The sequence below is a fragment of the Panthera onca genome, chromosome B2 (genome assembly GCF_046562875.1).
Source record: "Panthera onca isolate mPanOnc1 chromosome B2, mPanOnc1 haplotype 2, whole genome shotgun sequence".
NCBI lineage: Eukaryota > Metazoa > Chordata > Mammalia > Carnivora > Felidae > Panthera > Panthera onca.
Window position 1 is genome coordinate 73,057,521 of NC_138343.1, and position 25,538 is coordinate 73,083,058.

Consider the following 25,538-nt stretch of genomic DNA (forward strand, 5'->3'; position numbering starts at 1 on the left):
TCAATTTTTAAATGTCACCTGGAGAAAACTGCCATCACCATTCTGGTTTATTTCCTTCTTAATTCACTTCTGTGAATTTTTTACATACTTAGTAAGTGTTTCCTGATGGTACAGCACACTCATCATACACATCTTTACTCTTTTTTTTTTTTTTAAACGTTTATTTATTTTTGAGACAGAGAGAGACAGAGCATGAATGGGGGAGGGTCAGAGAGAGAGGGAGACACAGAATCGGAAGCAGGCTCCAGGCTCTGAGCTGTCAGCACAGAGCCTGACGCGGGGCTCGAACTCACGGACCGTGAGATCACGACCTGAGCCCAAGTCGGACGCTTAACCGACCAAGCCACCCAGGCGCCCCTCATCATACACATCTTTAAAGGGTGGAAAAAAATGTTTAACATGTTGAAGTTACCATAATTTACTTTTTCACTCCTCTACTTCAGAACATTTACGTCTTGAATAAATGTTGCTAATACACATGAACTTTCTATTGATATCTTTGCAATGTAAAGGGAGGAGAAAAGAGAGAAAGGAGCATTCTTAAAAAGAAGAAATACTACACTAAAAATAATCCCAGCCTGTAATGTATGATATGTTAAGATCTCATTTATATCTAAACAGTTTATATATAAATTCTTATATTACATTCTATTCTAGTCTATAAATAAGGCAGAAAATAGAGTTTAACTTACATATGCTGATTTGTAAGGGTGTCAGGCTATACATCTGGGCTTTTAACACTGGTCCCAGGAGTAGGAGATGATAGATTTGTTATGTAACTTATTAAAGTTAGCAAGCTTAATTTTTACATTTTGAACAGGGTCAAGTAAAAACTTTGTAATAACATTTAAAAATGCATACATAAAAAGAGTGACCAGAAAAAAATGGGATGTAGACATATACACAGGTTGAACAAAATTGTATTTTAAAAACTGAATTTAAAAAAACAATATTTTTAAATATTTTAATATTTTAAAAAATGAACAGAAGTATATAAAAATCTGAATAATGATATTCTTTCAATACTTGCAATATGGATAATACTTCCTCATATTCTTTTTTACTTTATCTAAATATTTTATAACCCAAATGAATTAGCTTTGTAATGGAGAAAAACATCTTCTATACTTTATTAAAATAAAAAAAGCATGCATGGCTATGATTCCTCTCTGTTGTTCTTTAGCTGTGAACTGGGCAAATCATTTGATCTACCCAATCCTCATTTGTATCATCTGTAAAGACAATTAACAAAGTCTGTTCTGCTTACCTGATGCATTTTTGTAATAATTAAATAAAAATGCTTGTGGAAGTGCTAACAGATTGCACTATTCCCCCAAATATATAATATCATTTGATCAATGATTTAACTAGATGCCTGGATAAAGAAATGGGAGGAAAGATAACTAGTTCCTCTGAATCCTTAGCAGCTACCCAGTGTAACTTAGCAAGCTAAACTTAAAGGATATTAAAGGAGTGACAAAAGAATGGGGGGGTGAAGTGGGTAAGGAGGAACTATAGAAAAAAAAGAAAAAAACTGCTTACAAACCTTTCATAATTATCACTGAAATCAAAAGTAAAATTCCCTCACTGTTGTGTCATACACCCCGAGGGCCAATTATCATCAGTTGCTAAGAGTACCCCAGACTGCCAGATGTTCTTCTTACCTGATTATATGATGAAAAAAAGACAAGTAGTCTCCCAGTATAGCTTTATCTTTGTTTCCTATATTGTTTTATTATACTATATACCAAAATAAGTACTTTACCAAAATCAGTCATGTGTTGTCAATGGTATAATCCACTCTACCTCAAAATAAATATATTTTTAAAAAGCATTTGACCCTCCTTACAGCATACCTGCTCTACAAATAAAAACAAAACTTATAAAAATTAATGTTTCATAAATACAATCTGAAAACATTAATTACTTCTTTTTTGTTAAGTAATTTCAACTAGATCACAACGCATTTAAATGTGTTGAACTATATTGATATCTCAAAAATCAGATTTTACACTGGACAACAAAATCCCAGTAATTTAGCCAGTGATTAAAAAATACTTCCCTGTACTAAGAATCTGGGCCACATCCCATTATTAAAGCCATCATTCATTTTCTTTTTAAAATTTTAAATTAATTAATTATGTATTTATGAGCATGGAGAAGCAGAGGGAGAGAGAAAATCTTAAGCAGGATCCATGCCCAGTGTGGAACCCATCGGATAGGGGGTGGTGCTGATCTCATAACTGTGAGATCATGATCTGAGCTGAAATCAAGAGTTGGACCCTTGGCCGATTGAGCCAACCAGGCACCCCAAAAGCCATCATTCATTTTCAGTTATAACTTAAAAGCCCCTGTTTTGATTTGGCTTCTGTCATGCATTTGTTTTTTTGTTTTGTTTTGTTTTCAGAAAAGACTCCACCCAGGGCGCCTGGGTGGCTTGGTCGGTTAAGCTTCCGACTTCAGCTCAGGTCATGATCTCACGGTCTGTGAGTTCGAGCCCCGCGTCGGGCTCTGTGCTGACAGCTCAGAGCCTGGAGCCTGTTTCAGATTCTGTGTTTCCCTCTCTCTCTGCTCCTCCCCCGTTCATGCTCTGTCTCTCTCTGTCTCAAAAATAAAATAAAACGTTAAAAAAAAATTAAAAAAAAAAAAAAAAAAAAAAAAAAGAAAAGACTCCACCCTAGGGAATGCAAGCTGATGCAGCCACTCTGAAAAACAGTATGGAGGTTCCTCAAAAAACTAAAAATTGAACTATCCTACGACCCAGCAATTGCACTACTAGGCATTTATCCACGGGATACAGGTGTGCTGTTTCGAAAGGACACATGCACCTCCATGTTTATAGCAGCACTATCAACAATAACCAAAGTATGGAAAGAACCCAAATGTCCATCAATGGATGAATGGATAAAGAAGATGTGGTATATATGTACAATGGAGTATTACTCGGCAACCAAAAAGAATGAAATCTTGCCATTTGCAATTACGTGGATGGAACTGGAGGGTATTAAGCTAAGTGAAATTAGTCAGTCAGAGAAAGACAAAAATCATATGACTTCACTCATATGAGGACTTTAAGAGACAAAACAGATGAACATAAGGGAAGGGAAATAAAAATAATATAAAAACAGGGAGGGGGACAAAACAGAAGAGACTCATAAATATGGAGAACAAACTGAGGGTTACTGGAGAACAAACTGAGGGTTACTGGAAGGGTTGTGGGAGGGGGGATGGGCTAAATGGGTAAGGGGCACTAAGGAATCTACTCGTGAAATCATTGTGGCACTATATGCTAATTTGGATGTAAATTTTAAAAAATAAAAAATAAAATTTAAAAAAAACCCTGAAAATAAAAGAAAAAAAAAAGACTCCACCTTGAAATCATAGACAATAACTTGATATTACCAAAGGTTCTGTGTCCTGTAGGGTAAGCCCTCTAGTCTGACTGTTGTTCCCAGGTCTAAATGACAGGTGAGCAAATTTAGCAATAGAAGTAGAGATTACATGGGTATATCCAGAGTCTCACTATGGGTGTTAACTTCTCTGGGGCTTAGTTTCCTCATCTGCAAACAGAAATATTTGAATAGATCTGTTTTCCCAAAGTGTATTCTGGAACACATTGGTCACACAAGACGCTCCATGAAAGATGGGTGAGGGTAAAGTGGGATGAGGGGACTGTTAATATGGAGAACTTGGGAAGTGCCCTATCCTGTACTCCCTGTTAGAGAGTCACAGTGTGGATCAGCCAAGTAGGTATTTAGAAGAAATGTTTGTAATTCATTCTAAACCACTTTTACCATAGTTCACTTAAGCATGCACTTTGTTGTTGTTTTAAGGGGAAGGTAGAGAAGGTTAGAAATCCAAAATACTGGAGCACACTTTGAGAAACCAGATTTTATAATTATTTACATCCTTTGTAGCAGTGGAATTTTCTGAGGCTATGTTGGTCTATGAAAAAGTAGTAAGATGTATCATAATTATACGACAATTAGATCAGAAAATTTCACAATGTGAGTTATGTCAGAAAATCTACAATATGGTGAAAAATGAAAGACTGATAAAAGTCCCTACTGAAAATAATTAATGCCAAATACCCACTTCCCCTTATATTTCACACCAAAATGAGTTGTCTAGTAGCAACATAAAGGAAAGTGAAAAATAGACCAGATACAAGATTATTAAGCATTGAAAATTGCTTTCATATCCAAAATAAGGAGTCTTTATACAACGGCATCCTTTTTTCCCCATGCATAGGACATCTTTATCATTTATATAATAAATAAAAGGAAGAGCCAGAAAAAGAGTCTTTAAATTGATACTTCCAATTTTTAGACATCTGTGGTTGCAAGGTTGATGTGTATTTAGTAGATGGGTAGACAGTGCAAAGTAAATTACAGATAAAATAGAACGAATCAAAAGGAACCCAAAGCATATCCATTCCCCAGCACTTAGAGAAGCTGGAAGGAGAAATTGTGTAGAGGCACCTTAGAGACTAGGGTCAAAGGAAATCTTAGTAAAATGACTTTTCAGTTACATTCCAGTTATCCTCTATCCCGTCTTGATGTCACTGAGGACACACACTTGCTTTCAGAGCTAGCTAATGGCTTCCTAATAGGACAGGATGAAAAGAAAATGCAGTGCTGAGATCCTGGGTTTCATTTTGTCCTCAAATATTTTTTTTTCCTAAAATTAACCTTAAAATTTGCCTTCAGCTAGATAAATCTGAGTTCAGTCTTGGCTCTGTCACTTCATAACTATATTAGTTTGGGCAAATCCTTTGATGTCTCTGAGCCTATTTCTCTTATATGTAAAATTAAGATGACAGTATATAAGTTGAACATAATGTAAAGACTAGAAATAGTAAGTTAAAGCGCTTGGTGCAGTAAATACTCAATAGAGGTAATGATGATCATTAGACTCACACACTCTATAAGGAGGTCTGAACTAGGCACAATGGGCGATGGGTGGGTTTTGTGGTCAGTTCTACTCCCACACCATTCCACATAATAACACCTCCACATACAAGTGTACAGCATTCTAATGTCCGTCAACCTGAGCCGCCCCCACCCCCACCCCCTGCTCTGCCAGTATGGTGTGTTAGGGTGACATACTTGAAAGTCATCCAGCATTTACTGTGTGCCAGGGACTGCACTCAGCCTATCACATGTGTCAGCTCACTGAGTCTCCACAACAACCTGTTGGATGGAAACTATCAAATCATAAACCTGTGAAATGGAGATGGCAATGGTACTGCCCAAGCTCATCCTGGCATCAGAGGTGGCACTAAACCGAAGCCTTTCTGACCCTAAGCCTCACACAGTCCTTCATCACACAGTCTAGTACATGTGTCCAGACCCATCCCGATGGAGTGGTTCTCTTCCAGTCTAGACAAGCAGTTCCCAGGCTTTCCCTGAATAGCTTCTCTTTGAAGATAAAAACTAGGTGCACCTCTATTTTATCCCTCCCCAGTGATAATTTCCTTTGGGACAAGGCATAAGGATAAATGCTACATTGATTGCAGATATACTTTCATATAAATGTGCATGCTATTAGGCATGACAGGAGTCATGTACATTAGAAAAATCGATTTACTATTGTGTGGTGTACCTAAATCTGTTTACCTAAATCTTCAGCTCCCTCACTGGATTCACCATCCAGCTCTTTCTTAGTCCTGCCCAAACTAACATTTGACCTGCAAGCTCTTCTTTTTGTGTGTGGAGTAATCTATATTTTGTATTTACTATACATTTAACAGAGATATAATACCATCCTCACAGAAATGCAAAATTTAGATGTTCTTCATTTATTCTGTATATATTCATACATACATTCATAATGAATATACTTACTTTATGTCAGATATTGGAATACGATAGCGAGCACAATTTTAATGACTGCCCTCATAGACTTTGTAGTCTACAGACCTTCATGAATAAAGAAGCCAATTATCAATTAAAATACATTCTAGAAAAGTTTGAAAGGCAGTAAAAACTCCCTTCAGATGCCAGAAGAGGATATCTAATTCAGGATACCAAGAAAAGTCTCCAGGATGGAGTGATGTCTAAGTTACACAAGAAGAATGATAGGAAACAGTCAAATGAAAGTACCAATGAGAAATGAGAAAGAGTAGGATATGGTTGAGAGAAGGGATGGTGGATTGTGGGCACTTAAGTTTAGTGGGTGGTAAAGGTAGAATGTGAGGGTAGGGTCCTAAAATGAGGCTGAAGGCTTAAGGCACAAGCCTTAATGGACCCTGTTAAGGAGTCCAGGTATGTGGCCTGACTGGCATGAGAAAGAAATATACCTCTTCAAATTGCCCCATAGAGATGCAAGCCTCATCTGCCTCGTACAGAGCCAGCCCTGTATTAGCTCTTATGAATCCAAATCGTGCTGCTGCATAATACTTGATTACCTTTACTAAGCCAGTGCATTCACCTATCCTCTAGCTGCTATGAATGTTGGTGGCTGACAGTTGACAGATGCTCCCCTCTATCAGAAAATTTCCCCCGGCTGGTGAGAGCCACTCTACCCAGGAAGAATATGTACCACCTAACAAAGTCTCTCTCCTTTGACCAAGATTTTGTCAGACTCCTCTGAACCCTCTGTTCCATTAGATGGACCTTGGGCTTCCCTCTGTCTTTGTAGAATCCAGTTTGAGTAAGAATTCTGGTCAGTTTGGTGTATCTGAACACCCTCTATCTGATCAAACTCTCATCCTCTACCCTTGATATTTTACTGCCCTGGCCTGCCATCAGCAAGAATTCTGTTGAGTCAGTCCAGCAAGAATCCTCCTTAACCCTTAGTAATTTTCCACTCACTGACTGCCTCCTTGGTTCTTGGTTATAAATTCCCACTTGTCCTTGTTAGAATTGGAATTGAGCCCTACTTCTCTCTCCTACCATAAAACCCTATTGCAGCAGCTTCCCTTGAATAAAGTCTGTCTTGTCATCTTTAACAAATGTCATGGATAATTTTTTTCTTTAACAGCCCCATGACTGAAGGATCAACTCTTCAGTGCAGGTACAGGTCCAAAGCCTCTCCCATGCATCAGACCAACACTAGACTTGACCTAAAACCACACCTTCCCTTGTCTCTTTCTCCTTCTCTACTCTGCTTCACTCCTTCCTATTAAGGCTTTCCTGAAGAGCACTCTCTCCACAAATCAAGTACAACTGAATCCCTGTTCATGCTGTTTCTAAGGAACCCACCTAAGGCATACCACAAAAATTAAAGAAAAACTTTATGAGACAAAATGCATATAAAGGATATTAAACTAAGTAAAGTTATCTTTGGATAGATGATTCAGCAAATAGTTATGCGTGTAATGCAGCCTCTTGGAACGGCACCATAATTGAGGAAACCCAGCCCAGAGGACAAAATAACTACTTTAAAATTACTCAAGTCTTTATTTTTTTTTAAGTTTTTATTTATTTATTTTGAAAGAGACAGAGACAGCATGAGCGGGGGAGGGGCAGAGAGAGAGAGAATCTCAAGCAGGCTCTGTGCTGCCAGATGTAGAGCCTGATGTGGAGAGTGCTGGAACTCACAAAAGCATGAGATCATGACTTGAGCAGAAACAAAGACTTGGTCGCTTAACCAAATAAGCCACCCAGGTGCTCCTAAAATTCCTCGTCTATTTTTTTAATGTTTATTTATTTTTGAGAGAGAGAGAGAGAGAGAGTGAGGCTCAGAGAGGGAGACACAGAATCCAAAGCAGGCTCCAGGCTCCGAGCTGTCAGCACAGAGCCCAATGGGGGACTCAAACTCATGAACTGAACCGTGAGATCATGACCTGAGCTGAAGCCGGTTGCTTACCCAATTGAGCCACCGAGGCTCCCCAAAATCACTCAAGTCTTTAACGTGAAATCTTCTAAATAACAAACAGGAACTACATAGACCACAGTAACTCTTCAGAAAGTCCTTCTTCCTTCAATCCACTCCTCATACCAAAATTGTTTTCCAACCACTCTGTTTAAAGATTCCCCAGCTCCTTCTATTTCAATTCCATTGCCAGTGGCCTCCCCATTTCCTCCTGATTGTACATCACTAAAGCGTAAAAACTCCCCCTGCCACACACCCTCAGAGGTTAAGTAGAACCAGGCTGTGGGTGAAGGGGGAATTAAGTGCTGTAGACATGCATATATTCATAATTTCTTTTCCATTGTGGTCAAAGTGTTCCACACATTTGCTGTGTATGTGAGGATTAAATCCTTAATGTCTTTCTCCATAATTCTGTCCATTTTGTTTCTTAACAAGTGTGTTCTATCGATAAAGCAGAAGCAGAGCATAACCCTGAAAGTAAAAGGCGGGGGCACCTAGTAAAATGGGTTGAAACCAAGATGACTGATATGTGCTCCTTATGTCTGTCTCTCTTCATACATACCTTGAGGCAAAATGTTTATTATTATCAATAGGGGGGTTCTTGAGTACCAGGAGAGCCTTTCTTAAAGAGTATGAAGTGGGACAACAAAAACACAAAGAGATCAAGAATTGTCTTCATCAAAAAAAAGGATGAAAAATATCCACCTTCCAACCAATGTGGCAGTTTCGCGATTGTGAAAAACCCTTTGCGCTCATCCCTGGAAGCCCCACCATGACATTCAGATGTCCATGGATGATCCTTCCAGATGTGCTTCCAGGAGCTATCTGTACTTTGCTAAAGTGAACCACCAGAACTAAGAAAAGTCATTAAAATCTTAGCCTTGGAAATGGATCTTTGAAATTCTTCCTTAAGTTGGTAGTGGCAGCAGCAGCAACAGCAGAGCCCCATTTATTGCAACGTGTCAACACAGGCTTGTGACTGTGAATGTCCAGCACTGTGTACAGCAGGGCTTGGCTTGCCGGAGCCTTCAGGAAGCCCATTTTCTATCAAGTGGGTTGCTTTTCTATTTTATTAGATGCAAACTAAGGAAAATCCCCTTTTTTATGGCTTCAAGAATTCAGTGCGCATACTTCAGGTGTCTGATTTATATGTTTTCCTAACCAACTCCAAAAAGAAAATATGACCGTAGGTATTTTTTTTTAAGGGCTGCAATGCTAGATTTTATTCCAAGGAGTTGAAGCAATGGATGGCTAAGGCTGCCTCACCTTCTCAGCCTATTTAGTCAGAATGAGATCAATTCTCCCATGCAGTTGTGAGTTCCTTGAACAAGGTCTCTATCTTATTCAATGTTGTATTCCAGGCATCTACCATATAATCAATTAGCGCTTAATGATTTTGAGCTGAATTTCTGCCACCCACATAGTAAATGTAAAAGGTTTCTCTTGCACATCCAGGAGTTCCTCTGATAAACTGATACCTAATAATGTATATTACACCTATGTCCTTTCATTAAACATATTACAACCAAATGAGACCTTAAATTCTCAGTTGTATGAGGGGAAAACCTTCATATTCTATTTCCTCAAGATTTCCTCTCAATGCCAATACTTTACACAAAAAAAATATAATTTCTACCAGATAAACTGAAGCTATTGATAACTAGGGTTAACATACAGTTCAATATCAACATTATCTATTATTTATATTGTATTCCTTTTGATTTCATAGTTATGAATAATGGGATTAAAGCATGAGGACAGAATTGCTTCAGAATAGTTCTCACCTTAGTTAATAAGTATCATTGAACTTGTGCTTATTCATTGCCTATTTTTTTGCTATCTCAACATCTTCTGGTGGCCAGCATGGCGTCCTATGGAAAAATAAGCTGGCAGGGAGGTCCTAAATTGCAAGTAATACAATCGCAAGCTCAGCGTAAACTGTCAAACAGGTGTACCCTGAGAAGCAGACTTGGAACTTCTACATGAAACTTGAGCTGACTCTGCTTAAAATAAATACTCTGGAGGAGAGAAAGGAGTGTTGGACAAGATGAATCCCCAGAACTCATATGCTGAAAAGTCTATTCCCTGTTGTAAACAATCAAGAGGAACCTAATCACTATGTCTTCAAGATATTTCATGATAGAATCTCTCCAAGAACACACATATTTGATAAATTTATGACAGTATTAAAAAGGAATATTTTACTGGTATCATTGGACATTTTAGAGAATTTAATGGCTTAAAATAAAAGTCCGGTGACGGCAATGAATACACATAACTTTGGAAATTCCTCGGGCAATATAATGTGCAATTCTATGTAGAATTCTTAGTGAAGTCTTTTGAAGATATTTATTGAACAAAGGCAATCTTTGAAAAAAGATTGAAGTCATTAAAATTGAAGTCAATTTTAACATTTTACCAGTGAAAGTTATCTAGTCACTAGAACTGTATCATTATTTGGAGCATGGTAGTTAAAGGTAAAATCTCTAAAAGAAAGGTTGTCGGGGTGCCTGGGTGGCTTCGTTGGTTAAGCACCTGACTTCGGCTCAGGTCATGATCTCACGGTTTATGGGTTCAAGCCCCACATCGGACTTTGTGCTGACAGCTCAGAGCCTGGAGCCTGCTTCGGATTCTGTGTTTCTCTCTCTCTCTCTGTTCCTCCCCCGCTCACACTCTGTCTCTCTCTCTCTCAAAAATAAAATAAAGATTAAGAAAAAATTAAAAAAAAAAAAAAAAAAGGCTGTCATAATACGCAAATAGAAATTTCTTGCCATAGAGGTCAACAGAATACTGGTGAGGGAGGCTCAATTCTGACAAACCAAGCCCTGCACAGGCTGAGTTGCATCAAATCACTGCTCTTCAACAAAATTCTGGACATGGTGTGTAGTGTTTCTAAAAGGAAGTTCTTCCTTGAGAGCATGTACCATTTAAAACACCTTCTGTTAAAGACCAGAAACTGCTGTAGTACCACTTGGCAACAGGTAACTTTGATTCTTCCCCTAATGACAAAGGAGTTAAGATATGTCAGAAGGGCCAAGATAAGTTGCTTTAATATTCTACAACAACCACAAAAATGACCATGAGTGTGAAAAAAAAGCCAAAGCATGCTCAATAAAAATTTTTAAATTAAAAGTAAAATAAGAGGGGCGCCTGGGTGGCGCAGTCGGTTAAGCGTCCGACTTCAGCCAGGTCACGATCTCGCGGTCCGTGAGTTTGAGCCCCGCGTCAGGCTCTGGGCTGATGGCTCGGAGCCTGGAGCCTGTTTCCGATTCTGTGTCTCCCTCTCTCTCTGCCCCTCCCCCGTTCATGCTCTGTCTCTCTCTGTCCCAAAAATAAATAAAAAACGTTGAAAAAAAAATAATTTAAAAGTAAAATAAGAGCCTTTGCTACAGTTGTTAGACAACCATAGTTGATAAAGGCTAACATCTGTATAGTAAATGCACCATAGGGAGCCTTCATGGAGAAGATTTCAAGTTATATGCTACAAAAACCTATTGAATAAGACAAGGTTTGTACTAATTTGAATCGATTCCATAAAATAGCTGAACAATAGACACCATGTTTTGATTTCCTAAATTATTTCAGTACCTAGCTTGAAAATATACAAAGAATCGATAAATATAAGTTTACTTTAATTGAAATTTCTTTGGAGACCAGTATTGATCCAGCTATTAGATTTATTCAACTGAAATCTAGATCATTATCTTTCCACTGAAGGTAAAAAACTGAAACATCACTGAAGCGTTTAATTATAGCATCATTGCATGATTTGCACATGTAGGGTGAACTAGACAAGTTGCGTCAGGGTTAAATTCTAATGGAAGGTAAGACTTCACGGAGCCTACATGTGGTTGTGAAGAAAATATTTGAGAAACTTTAGTGGCCTGCAGGTTATTCTGATGGCTTGGAATTGGTTCAGATAAAAAAGATTTCAAAATTGAGTAGCACTTTACATGTATCATTTTGTGTTTAAGCATGAAAATATATAGTATTGGTCAAAAATCTACTTTGAGAGGCACCTGGGTGGTTCAATCAGTTAAGTGCAAGACTCTTGATTTCATCTCAGGTCATGATCTCATGGTTCCTGAGATCAAGCCCCAAGTCAGACTCTGCACTGGATGTGGAGCCTACTTGACATAATCTCTCTGTCCCTCCCTCACTCCTTCTTGCTTTGTTTCTCTTTCTCTCAAAAACAAATAGAATAAATAAATAGATAAATAAATAAATAATCTACATTGATCCTGCAGGCCTGTTCTGAGGGAATAACTTTATAAGTGCCAAACACTATTTTTCCCCCATCTTGAAGTGTTTCTAGTTCTAGTATTTTTTTTTTGACAACAGGTCTAGATTTACTCCCTTCATGTTGGAATCTGGCCACATGTGTCTCCTGCCATCACCATGTCTCTTCAGCCCCAGGAAAACACTCACACTGAAAGAATAGAGCAGACTATTCTGGATATGTCCAGGCAGACAGATTTTGCCAGGTTTATCATTTACTAAAATGGCATTCTGTGTTCATTGCTCAGAGTCATTCCTGCTGATGAACTAGGGAGGCAATATATCTTGGCTTGCATCTCCAGTAATTACATGGCAAACAAAAATAGATTCTAGTTGCTGGTCAGTCTGTTTTACTCCTCATTTGATTTTGCCAAAAGATTTTCCTCTCTGGCATATGAAATCACTTCTCTTGTACTTGCAACTTCTCTCCAGAGAAGCCCACTCATAGGCAGTATTACTGAGCAATTTTAAGTTTGCAAAAGATATCATAGTAGAAATGAAAGAGGGGATTTATTTTATGGCAAACAACTTTCAAGTGTCCCTTTTCTCCAACGACCCCATTGTTTTAACAGCAGCTGCATTCAACCTCTGTGTATGTCCTCTCCTCAACTTTGCCATACAATTCAACTCTGCCCCCACACCCTTATATTCCACCTCCATGCAGAGAAAAAAGATAAAGAAAAGAAGGAAGGAAGGAAGGAAGGAAGGAAGGAAGGAAGAAAGAAGTTTAATAATTTAATAATTCCTACATAAAGGCAATCCAAGAGAAGGTAGCAGAGAAAGGTAGCTGTGTTAAGACTCCAAGGAAAACAAAAACAACAGCACTAGTTTCATTCAGGCATCCCCATGGTGTGGTACCTCTCACTCCATTCATATTAAAATAGTTACTCTAAACCTAACAGACTTTCCCCAATAAGTATTATTTGCAGGAGGGCAGATTCTCTTCATATTGTTTCTATAGAAACTAGGCACCTGGTCCAGTATGATTTCCTAACACAGTGATTGAGATCTAGAGGCGCACGTCTTTAAGTTCCAGAGAACAGATGGGCAGTGTAGTCAAATTGTCAGGTTACCTTTCCTATGCAAATGAAGGAATAGACCCATTGGGTTCAACTTTCTCAAAGTCATCTGGGTCTAGACCTCATCAGAATCCCAATGGAAAGGGAAACATCTTCCCTCTATGGCAAATAACTACTAACATGATCTCAACTGGTATCAAATAAATGCTTAAGAGTTTTAATCTAAGCTTGGCTAATAATAGGGGATAGATTTAGGAGAATCACGTATAATTACAGATGTCAGCAGTGATTTACTTTTGTTTATTTTGCATTCCTAATAGTGATTTGCTCTTTTGTAATAGCTGCATTTCTACTGTGATTAGCTCAAAATAATAATTGTTTCAGTGAAGGATTTATATTGAAATCCTCTTTATTCCTTGCTTATTTATTGCTAAGCCAATATGGAAAGATATAACATTTATTACCTAATGGAACATTTGTCTTCTGAAAAAAAAGTCTTCTTTTAGGAAGTTTAGTTGGCCTTAGACTGGACGTAGACCACAAAAAGCAAATATATTTGGCTTCAGCCACAACAGGCACAGGTCTGCATATGCAGAAACTGTGAGATACAACTGGACACAATTCTATATAAGCACATTTTAGAGATATTTCAAGTTCCATAAAATATAAATGACACTATAATGTGAAGTTTCTTTAAAAAAAAAAGTTCTGGCGACTTCTTATCATCTCACATGTAAAATTCAAAATGAAAACATTCTCTTACATAAGTCTAATAAATTTGTGACGGTAAGAAAAGACCACGGTGAGATTGTTAATTAGTTAAGAATCACTGGAATGACGTCTGTACTGTAAAAGTAGACAAGCAACTTCGCCTTTTAGCACTATGACTCATTTTGATTGTAATTGCTTTTGCAGACTTTTACCCTTTCCCCAACCTTTATTTTATTAGCACAAAGACAACAAAATTCAGCAGAAGATACCAGAAAAAGGTAGCTCTGTTCACATTAACTTCTTGGAGAGGTTCTGCCTTAGAATATAAGTGGCTCTAGATTGCAGAGTATCAGAAAATGTAGAATTGTGTCCTCTGATGGGCCCCATGCTGCCCCCACCCACAAACCCAGTACCCTAAATGAATTCATTCCAGATTAAAACAGCTATGCCATGTAATAATCTTTCATCCTAGAAAACAAAAAGTAAGAAACAACAAAATGCTTGCTATTAATTACCATTTTATAACTAATTCTAAACTGGCAAAACTAATCTTACAATAAATCAAACTGTACAACTAAGGGAATAATAAACAGAGGGAGAGGGAATGAGGGAAATTTTCATTCTGTCCAAATTCATGAGAATTTTCCATAATATTATTAATGAAGGAAAGAATGCACATATACTTTTATATCAGTCCTTAGTCATATGTTATGTTTGGAGACATATATATCAACATAAGGAATATCCTAGTATATCTAAGATCAGATCATATCCTTGGATTCAACTGTGTTCCCAGAATAAACCTAATAATACCTGGAATTGAATTAATAGGCTAACCATGAAATGTTAGGTTTGAACATAACTGGCATCTTCTAGCTAAAATTAGCTATATTTTGAGTTTAATGATACCACATGTATTTTGTTTCCAAATTTTCATAAGTAGAATCTTTCCTTTGCATCATTTTTTTTTAAGTTTCTCTAAGTGCTCTTCCTCCATTATCCTGACCCATGGAAAGGTGAAAAGTCAGTCTCATTTCCCTACATATTTTTTCCTTTTGTACCAAGCTAATTCAAGTCAATCAGTACATATTAAACACTCAGTGTGTCACGGAATTAATATCAGAGAGTGAGGCAATTAGAAAGGAGTTTAATTTGGTATCCACTGGCATTATTCATATTTTGATTCACAAGGCACATATTATATTATTCCTGAATCAAGTTATTTGCAGAATGCTCTATTCAAAGATAACAACAACAGAAACAAGAAAATAAACCCCTTCTTCCTAGAGCACATATGAAAAGCTTTTTTAAGAAAGAACCATTTACTTCAGTTATTTCATTTCATCATAATTTGGTTTCAAACTCTTGGCTTGGTAGTAAAATCCCATCATCAACTTTGTGAGATGCAGTAAAGATTGCTTTTACATGCCTGGCCCTGCCAGGGTCCCACCTAGCTGGGCTCAGTCCCTGAACCTCTGGCATATTTCCTGGCTATAGCTCCTAAGACATGAGTTCTCATTGTGAATGAGCTGAAATACAGACTAAATACAAATTAGATTCTTCCTGTAAATGTGTGTATTGTACAGGAATCACTTCTGGTAACATTTTCCATGCAGGATTTAATTGTTGGAGAGCTTTTCTCTTCTGACTGCCAAACCTCTTTTTTTTTTCTTATGCTCTTTGAATAATAAGAGACATGAGCCTGCTAACACATAAACAATACCAAACTGAATTTTGAGACAGTCTATATGAAACAGAATTCATATGTCTGATTTATTATACACTAATCTGATTCTTCACATCATAAATCAACTGACTTACAGAGAAACTTTGGGCTTTACAATTTTACTAGACAATGTAGAAGATACAGAATGAATCTAAAATATTATCCCCATTTGCAAGATCATAATCTCTGTGAAAGAAAGAATAACACAATAAGCAACACAAATTATTAAAGATAATAAATTAGTAAAGCTAAATTGTGAGTGTTTTCTTTAATATGGGATATCTAAGAGGCATCTCAAACCTAACAAGACCAAAGCTGAAATCCTGTTCTTACCCCGCAATACCTATTCTCCATAGTCTTTCCCTTAATTAATGGCAAATCAATCCTCCCATTTGGAGTCATTCTTTATTCCTCTCTTTTTTTCACACATCATATCCAGCCCCAAAGCAAATCTTGCTAGATGTACAAATAGAGTATATCCAGGATTTAGCCACTTCTGACCACCCTCACTGCTACCACCCTGCCCGAAGCCACCATCATTTCTCATCCAGATTATAGTTATAATCTCCTAACCAGTATCTCCTCTTCCTTCTTGCCCACTGTTAGTTTAATCTCAACCCAGTAGTCACAGTGATTGTGTTAAAATGAAAAGTTGATGATGCCACATGCTAAAAATCCTCCAGTGGCTTTATGACCCATCAGAGTGAAAACCTAACGTTTCTAAGGGTCTACAAGGTTGGTCAGGATCTGAGTTCCATCACTCATCTGACCTCACTTCCTATAGGCCCTCCCTTCTTTGGCCCATTCTAGTCATGGATCCCTTCTACTGTTCCTCTACTTTGTGTGGCATACTCCCATCTCGTGGTCTTCACCTGGTCCTGCTGTCTGGAATGTGAGCTCTCTGGGGGCTTGCTTCCTCACCTCTTTTAAGTCTTTGCTCATAAACTGCCTCCTTAATGAGGGTTTCCATGAACACCCTATCTAAAAGTGCAAGTTTCTACTAGTCCTCCCAGGCTCTTCTCTTGTCTATTTTTTTCCAAATTCTTCTCACTTCCTAAAAGGTAAATACTGTAATGGTTTATTTATTTTGTTTATTGCTTTTCCTTTTCCATTAGAATATAATCAATGTCTTATCTCTTTCTTACACTGACACATATCCCCAGTAGTCAGGAAAGTGCATGCCACATAGGAGGTATCAGATAAATGTCTGTTAAATGAATGAGGCCACGTTAAAAAATCTTAAGCCGAATTAGCTTTTTCCCCCAAAATGTCATTTATTTATACTTAAATATGTAATTTTAATCTATGTGACAAAACTTTATCAATGTATCACACTTTAAGTTTAAAATTTCTGAAGTGAGATACCTGATTAGATTTCTAGAAATCTGTTTTATTTCTCTAAATAATGTCCTATTTTCTTAAATGTCTTTTTCTATCTTCTTATTTTTTTTTTTTATCCAGTCCAAATAATATGGGGCCAGGAAGTTATTACTTCTTGGGCATTGAATCAGTGAGGAATAATAACATTAGCTACTAAAACAATCAATCCCTAATCTCTGTGCCTTAGCACAGTAACAATACATTTCTTACCTACATTATGGTCTTATAGCTCATGGTCTTACAGCTCTTCGTGGTACATTTCTTCCAAATGATGACTCAGGATCTAGGCTTCCATTTTGTGACATTGCCATCTTAAACATAGGGCTAGACAAGGTTGCCAAAGAAAGGGAAAGTGAGCATGGGATGATTATGCAGGGAATTATATAGCCATGCCTAGAAGTGGCATGTGCTTTCCCTATATCACACTGGCAAAAATACAGTCATGTAACTACAACACAACTGCTCAAGAATTTGAGATATGTCAATTTACCATGTTCCCACAAAGAGAAAATAAACAGGACCTCAGTGTGCAAATGGAAGAATATTCCAGAAAAATTCAATCCATTCATTCAACTGTTCCGACAAGAAATTTTGGGCCATCAACTCTAAAACTCTTGAACAAGATTCTGAGGGTTAAAGCAAAGGCTGTAAGCACAAGAGTCAAATATAGAAGGGAAGCTTTGGAATGGTTCCACAAGAGGAGTTATGTTTCTCACATTTAGCATCAACTTTGGCTAAAGAATCTCTAGGGAGGCAATTTTTTTAGTCCAAATTGCATTGAGAAGCCTCTCTATGCCAATTAAAGAAAGTAGACCATTGGACAGTCACAACTTTATTTCTTTTTTGTCTAAGCTTCCTCTCAAATGAATAGTTTGTCTATATCAAAAGGTCCCCAGAGTGAGCACTATAATTCAGAATTGTCTTTGGTAAAATTGTGAGAGAACAGCATGCATAAGAGTTAGCATTACAGTGAGAATCATAAACGAATCAGGTGTTTGGCCTGGAAGAAGCACAATTTCAGATTGAAAAGATCCCATGAGTAATACCAAAGTGTTGGTGAGACTTATGCTTATGTGAACTTTTGTCACTGGAGCTTGGTCAAAGACCAATTGTCACCCATCGGGGATCATAAAACCCTGACTCTGGGCAAATAAAACTAAAATAACAGCAATTCTCAGGGATACAAAAACAAGATTGAAGAAGAAGTATAAGGTTTTGAAATGGTGATCTGGGACCAAATTTGTCCAAAGGATGCTGAAAAGAAATCTTCTGATCCTGTCAACCCCTAGGCTGGCCTGAGAAGAGATTTATAGTCCCATTCTCTCCCTATAGACTGTTACTCCTACAAACAAATAACATTCAAGACAGACAGACAGACAGGCAGACAAAGCAATGCATTGGACAAGCAGGTAATAGATGTTAAAAAAACAACTTCATTGGGGCACCTGGGTGGCTCAGTTGGTTGAGTGTCCAACTTCGGCTCAGGTCATGATCTCACAGCTAGTGAGTTTGAGCCCCACGTGAGGCCCTGTGCTGACAGCTCGGAACCTGGAGGCTGCTTCCAATTCTGTGTTTCCCTCTCTCTGTGCCCCTAACCCACTCGCATTCTGTCTCTGTCCCTCTCAAAAACAAATAAACATTAAAAAAAATTAAAAACAAAAAACAAAAACAACTTCACTAAAGAACAATGCAAATCTGATCAAAAAACCAAAATCCCAAAGAATAATTTATTCCTAAGAACACAAAATAAACTCAGTATAAAGTCACTTTAAGAAAGTACTGGAGCTCAATTTGAACTAATAATAATATTATTATTATTTTATAAAATATGATTGCTCTCCCCTCCAAATAGGAAACAAAACAATACAACAACAGCAAAAACAATACTGAAAGGTTTCAGTGAAATGCCAATTGTGCATGAACTTACTTCCTAACCATTGGCTAGTTGGCTCCTTCAGCAGGTAGAGATAGAAGGGGTCTCAAATGTGTGCAATTATTGAAGAAATCAAGATAGAATAATTAAGCAACCACTAATATTCTGAAGTTGTCCTAGCACTCACACCTAGGTCATGCTATTCTCCTATTGGACATAAACAAGTCACAGAATACGAACCTCAGAAAAGGTTACTCTGAAGCCACAATAAAATGAGAAAAGGTAAGGCTATGTCATAATTTTATCTAAGCAAAGACAAGAACAGGTTCATCGTGGCAGCCACAAATTATCAAACACCTCTTTTCTTGGCCAAAATGGGTGACTGTTACTTTACACATTTCAGATTGATCCTTGTCTTAGTTTTCCTTTTCTATAAGGGTATTCAATCATACAATTAGTCCTACTTTCTGACATCCCTATCATCCCTAAATACCCAATCTAGACCTGTTTCCTCATATCCTATCATCCCTAAGCATCTAATCTAGACTTGCTATTTAGTCCCTTCCCCAAATCCCCAAAGAAAGCCCAAATCCTATAGTAGGTTTTTCAAACACCCTTTCACTGAGTGTATTAATGTTCTGTGGCTGCCATAACAAATTACCACACACAAAGTAGCACAGAAAAACAGAAATTTATTCTCTAACAATCTAGAGGCTGGAAATCTGAAATCAAGGTGTCAGCAGGTTGTACTCCTTCTGGGACCTCTAGGGGAGACTCCCTTTCTCATCTCTTCTACTTTCTGACAGCTGTTGGCATTCCTTCAATCTTTGCCTCCATGGTCATATCACTCACTCCTCTGTTTGTCTCATATAAGGACACCTGTCATGGGATTTAGTGCCTACCCAGGTAATTCAGGATCTCTTCATCTCAACAACCTTAACTTAATTCCATTTTCAAAGACTCTTTTCAAATAAAATTAACATCACAGGTTCTGGTAATCAGGATTTGAACATATAATTTGGGGGTGGGGGGTCACTGCTCCATCCACTACACTGAGAACCTCATGGTTCCCGATATTCTCACTGCAATTAATAATAAGCCCAACTTGTTCAACGACAAATGTCTTCCTGGTGGTCTTTGGCTCAAGGGCATTGACAGAAGATAAAATGAAACAGAATTCAGTGAGCTCATAGGACACAGGTATGAAGGACTTCGTTACTCAAATGAAAAAATATTCCAGAAAAGTTGGATCCATTCATCCAACTGCTCTGACATGAAATTTTTGGTCATGATCTCTAAGATTCTAGATTGATAATAAAAGAGTCTTTTCATGATTTAGAGAGTGATAAGGAATGGGCAGAGAAAAAGAAAACAACAAGAGAAAGAAAGCAAATGATTCAGCCTAGGAATGAAGGGAAATATTCTTAATCACGAGATTAACACGCCATGCAGCTCCCCTCTTTCGTTCATCAGATGATCTGCCCTGGCTTTTTCCTCTAGTTCCTCCTTAAATTATAGATTTAATACAGTCAGAGCCAAGATAATGCCTTCTGGTTCTTATGTGTCCTCTGCCTCAGTAGAGGTATGCTACACAGAATTCAATTAAATATGTGAATAAACTTCCAATATGCTTTTTTTGTTGTTGTTGATCTCATTAGTGTACATTTTCTTTGTTGGAAAATTCTTTTTTAAGAAGAAAACATGAAGTCAATCGATTAAAAGTTTGACTGTAATACCTTATGAATGGTTCAGACAAGTCATCATCCTTTTGAAAAATGTTTGAGAACACACATCTCAAAGTCTTGTGAAATGAAGAATAACTCTAAGCCATTGTTTCCAATCTTCACCTGAAGCACTTTTTAAAAAATTCTGTTACTAGGGATCTACTCCAAATAAATCAGAATCTCTTGAGATGAAGCCCAAGAATTATTATTTTTTATAGTCTCTCAGGGGGATTCTAGCATGCTTCCAGAATTTAAAACTATCACTCCAAATGGGACATGGGTTACATTTCAAATTAGTTGCCTCATACACTATTACTTACTTTTGTACAGAATATGCTAGAAACAGAAACATACAAAAGTTCTGAGAAATACGTTAACAGCCATCATTTCTGGCTAAGGAACTTAGATAATTGGAAACTTCAAACTCAACATTGTAGAGAGCACTGATGTAATAAATTCCAGCAAGATTATAGTGAACAATTAATGTTAGTTGCCATCATGATTTGTGAAGATGTGATAGGTATTTTTAAAATTTCAGAACTTAATATGAAATAATTTTTAACCCAATGTATAGACCACTATCTCTTTTTAATGTCTGCGAGAACATAGAGTCAAACATTAAAATGAATTTATTTTTTGCCATAGTACCCCTCCTAGCATTTAGAACAGTAATGAGGTCTAAATCTTGCTATTATTACAAATGAGATTCTCTTATGCCAGTTGGGTCTATATGCCATTAAAAATATACATGTAGTTTTTAATAAAGTGGTCAAATCAGTAAAACCAGAGTCTGGCTTAAGGACCTAGTTAACCCACCAAGGAGAGTTTTTTGATTGATCAAGCTATTTCTTCACTGATATTACCAGATGAACTCAGATGAAGCTGAATGATAAATATGGCTCTGCCAGATGGAAAATGATGGGCTCCCTGTGATTTTCTGCTCTAGCTACATCTTCAAATGAGGAAGAGCCGCTGACCTCAATTCATCTTATGTCTGCTCATATCAATTCATTGGGAAAAACCTTTAGATCATATCAACTGAAAATTGAAAGAATGCATCGTCTGTTAAGCAGTAAGGTCCAGAAGAGTTGAACAAAGGGGAAAAAATAGCTTAATGTTAATTCCTTTTTCCACTTTAAGTGTAAGCAAATTTTTATATTCAGAATAATAAAGTAATAATGTTAGTTGGTCTCTTTCTAATGCCAAGTTAATAGAGGCAGTAGAATTTAACTAATGGTTAAGAGCCTGGGTTTGAATACTGTGTTGGTCTAGTGCAGGTCATTTGGCTGCTCTGCATCTCAATTTCATTCACTGTATAACGGAGATAATATAATAATATTGTCTACCTCAGAAAGCTGAGAGAATTAATGATGATATATAGAGAGTACACATAAATAAATAAAGTGCCTGGTACATAGTAAGTAATGGCTGTATGGGTACATGTGTACATGTTCACATGGTTATTGAGCTTGCAGCACACTAGCCAATCTCACTGACAGCAGGTCTCCTCTGCTTTCGCATCAGGGAAAGTCTCATCTCCCAAAGTCATAGTGACAAGCCGATAATCTTTGGACTGCTGGGGACCTGCAAACCTCTCTTTTTTTCACCTGTACCTATCAATGTTTTCTATCTGAGCAACTGTTGTGTGGGGGAAAAAACTGGTTGATCAAAACATTCATCACCAGTTTTTCTAATGTTTTACCATCAAAAAGGGACACAGCCTAAAGGTAAGTAGTTAAGCGAATTACTTTCAGGATACCACAATAGTAAACAAGCAGGTTCAATTTAACATCTGAAAAATGTTTTAGCTACTTAGGAAAACCACTGCCCCATTTATGGTTAGGTTGATGAACACTGTCACTTAAGGAAACAGAACTAAAGTATACTATGAAAAGTAAAGTATCCTTGATTTTCAAGAAAAAAAATTTATTTCTTTATATTGCATAGATGATGAAAATTAGAGTTGCTGTATTTAAATATCACCTTTGTCTATGTGCCAACTGTTTCGATGTAAATTTTGTTGTATTTTGCATACATATTTTCAAGATGTTACTTATATTGTTTTCTTCTGTTGGCAGATAATGAATGTACATTGGAAAGTATGAGATTTGTAATTTGTTGCTAACTTAGGCAATTACTGACTTAGAATGAATATTTCTTTTCCTATTTTTCCTTAAAAGGATGGGGATTATCTTTTAGTTATTGCTCAACCCAAGAGTTTTCATATAAAGTGTTCTTTTGTATATATTCCAACTGCAGTTTCTCAGATTGATTAGTTACATGAAATGGATTTTAATTTTAGGTATTTTATTTACGGTATTTGTCTATATCCTTTGAAACATTACTTTCCAAGACTTCGCATACAATTTCTCTACCATTCCTGTGTATCCATATTCAGGGTCTTTAATTATTTTTAATCTAATAATTTCTTTAAATCTCCTCACTTCTCTGTCATTTATTTCTAGAATTGGGTTGCCTAAAGCTGACTATTGCACTCCTGAAACTGTAAAACCATCTCCACCCTGGTCCATGAGGATCCCTCCTTAACAGGCCAAAGTTACATCAGTCCTAATTTATTGACACCACACACGGCAAAATCATTGCTCTCTGGTTTCATCTATGTCTCTTTGGCAATTCAGTAGTCTAGGTTTCTTCTGCCCATAAAATACTTGAGTTTGGATTATTATTTTTCAAATTATTAATATACTTTGCATTTTTTCCTGTTAAAATTCATTTTGATTTGCAATTGCCCAAACTACTGATCTATGCCCTTACTTCTTTTTTTCCAAATTCTCCTATAATATTTGTTTCTTAACAATTAAGTATCCTCAAAAATAACATGAAAATATTAATGAATAATGCCTTTTTAATTTCAGAGCATATTTCTCTTGACATATGGGATATAAAGGCATTATTTAAGTACATACAAGGAAAAGTCAATTTTTGAAAAAATTAAAAGAACAGAGATAGTAAAACAAATGAAAATGTCACACATCCCTCCTTGTTTTTAAAAGATGTAGAATTCCGGTTACAAATAATGAAAATAAAGGAGCTGTTGAAATCATACTTTATTTTGAACCTTCCAAAAAGTACTGAGGGACCTAGACCTATCTATAAATATCTAGAATGATTATAGAATCTTAGATTTGAAAGGAACATTGGGTAAAATTTCAAATGAAAAACGCTACTGAATCCTGCTTCTTTGTTAACTTATCCTTATTGATCTTTCTTTTGCCATAAACTGAAACTCCTAACAAGCCTATAACTGCTTCCTCAGATGTTTATAGATTGTTATGTTAATTCCTATTTCAATTTCTTCCTTCCTTTGATGTGGTTTTAAAACCTCTTACCATTGTCATGGCTACATGAGCACACACTATTTTTTTCATGTGTATTTTAAAATGTGACATTTGAAATCGAACACTTGATTCTAGAGAATCTTTAACTGGAAGTGTAAGCAATACAGTCAGTGCAAGGTGGCCCTTTACATGCTGAATAATGCTCCTTGGAGTTATGTAACACAACGGCCCAGATTAGCACTCAGCAATTATTCCCATCTCCTTTCAAGTATGTTGTCTAGTACTCCAATGACTGGAAATCTTAAAACTCTACTTCTCAGACATTTTTGCAGCTAGGATTTTGGTGTACCAATCAGAAGTAATCATGAGGTATTTGAAATGTACAAATCAGATGTGGGCCATCTTATCTTTATAATCCTTTTGGCTGTTTTCTGCTGCCAGGAATATTTATAGAGTTTCTAGCATCTAATCACCAACTTCACGGGTGTTGAGACATTTGCACTGAGACAAGTGTGTTCCACATACTGCTCAGGTAGTTGTAGCAACTGCTCCTTCCTGACTCAGCTCTAGCATGTTCTTGAACTCACTCTTTTCAATGGCGATGTCTGATTCCCCATCTTTTCCCTAGCAGGTGAATCTTGTGGTATTCTGTGAGTCATTCTTGGGATACTAGCTTAGCATCTGCTTAATAGCCTTTCCAACAATTACCATTACAATTCACTGTATTTAAATCACTTTTTGTTCAAAATGCATAATATTTTGTTTCCTGCACCAAACCCTGTTTGTCATAAATTCTAAGTAAAATGAGATTATTATGTACCAGAACACAGACTCTTCACCTCTATTACACAGAAAATATCACATCAACTTACTTAACATGTTTGAGTTATATAATGATTGTATTCTTTTAAACTCCCAGCCTTCTGGCTTTCTTCATGTGTAAGAAGCCTCCATTGTCCAAAAGCAAGGCTTTGAAGATCACAGGTACAAGCAGTTAGCAACCACACACAGGAAAGCTAGAAGATAGAGCTGGTGAAAAGGATCCGAGAGGGCCACTAAAGTGTCTGTTATACAACTTTTGAGTCATGTGAGGATTGATAAGAGTTCAATCTGTACTTTAACCAAAGTGTGGATAAATATGTTGTCTAGGACTGAGTCTGTCCTAGAGAATTCTATTTAATAACACTAAAACATTATGAAGAGAAAATCATATCAAAACTCATTTCTTTCAGTCTATGACAGTCACAAAGTAGCCAAGAATGGGTAAGTATTGAGAAATGATAAGTGTTATTCCAAGAAACATACTTGGTCTCAGCTCTAAAGACATTTTCATCTCCAACTAGAAGGGATAATCTTAACAATTCTAATCTTTGTACAGTCAATGTCTAGCTTTGAGATCATTATTATTATTATAACATAAATAATATATTATATACAATTATTATAATTATATATATACTATAGGTGATATACTATCACCTAAAGGCTGATAAGAGTTATCCCTTAGGCTGACCTTTCTCAACATATCTATTTGATAACCCAGAAAATGAATGAGGAATATGCTCTCAAATTTACAAGTGTTACTAAACTAGGTCAGACTGTCAATACTTGAATTACAATTCAGAATGGCCTTGATAAGAAAAACCTTCTTGAAGACTCTTAAAAACTGAGAAAAAACTGAGGGTTGATGGGGGGTGGGAGGGAGGGGAA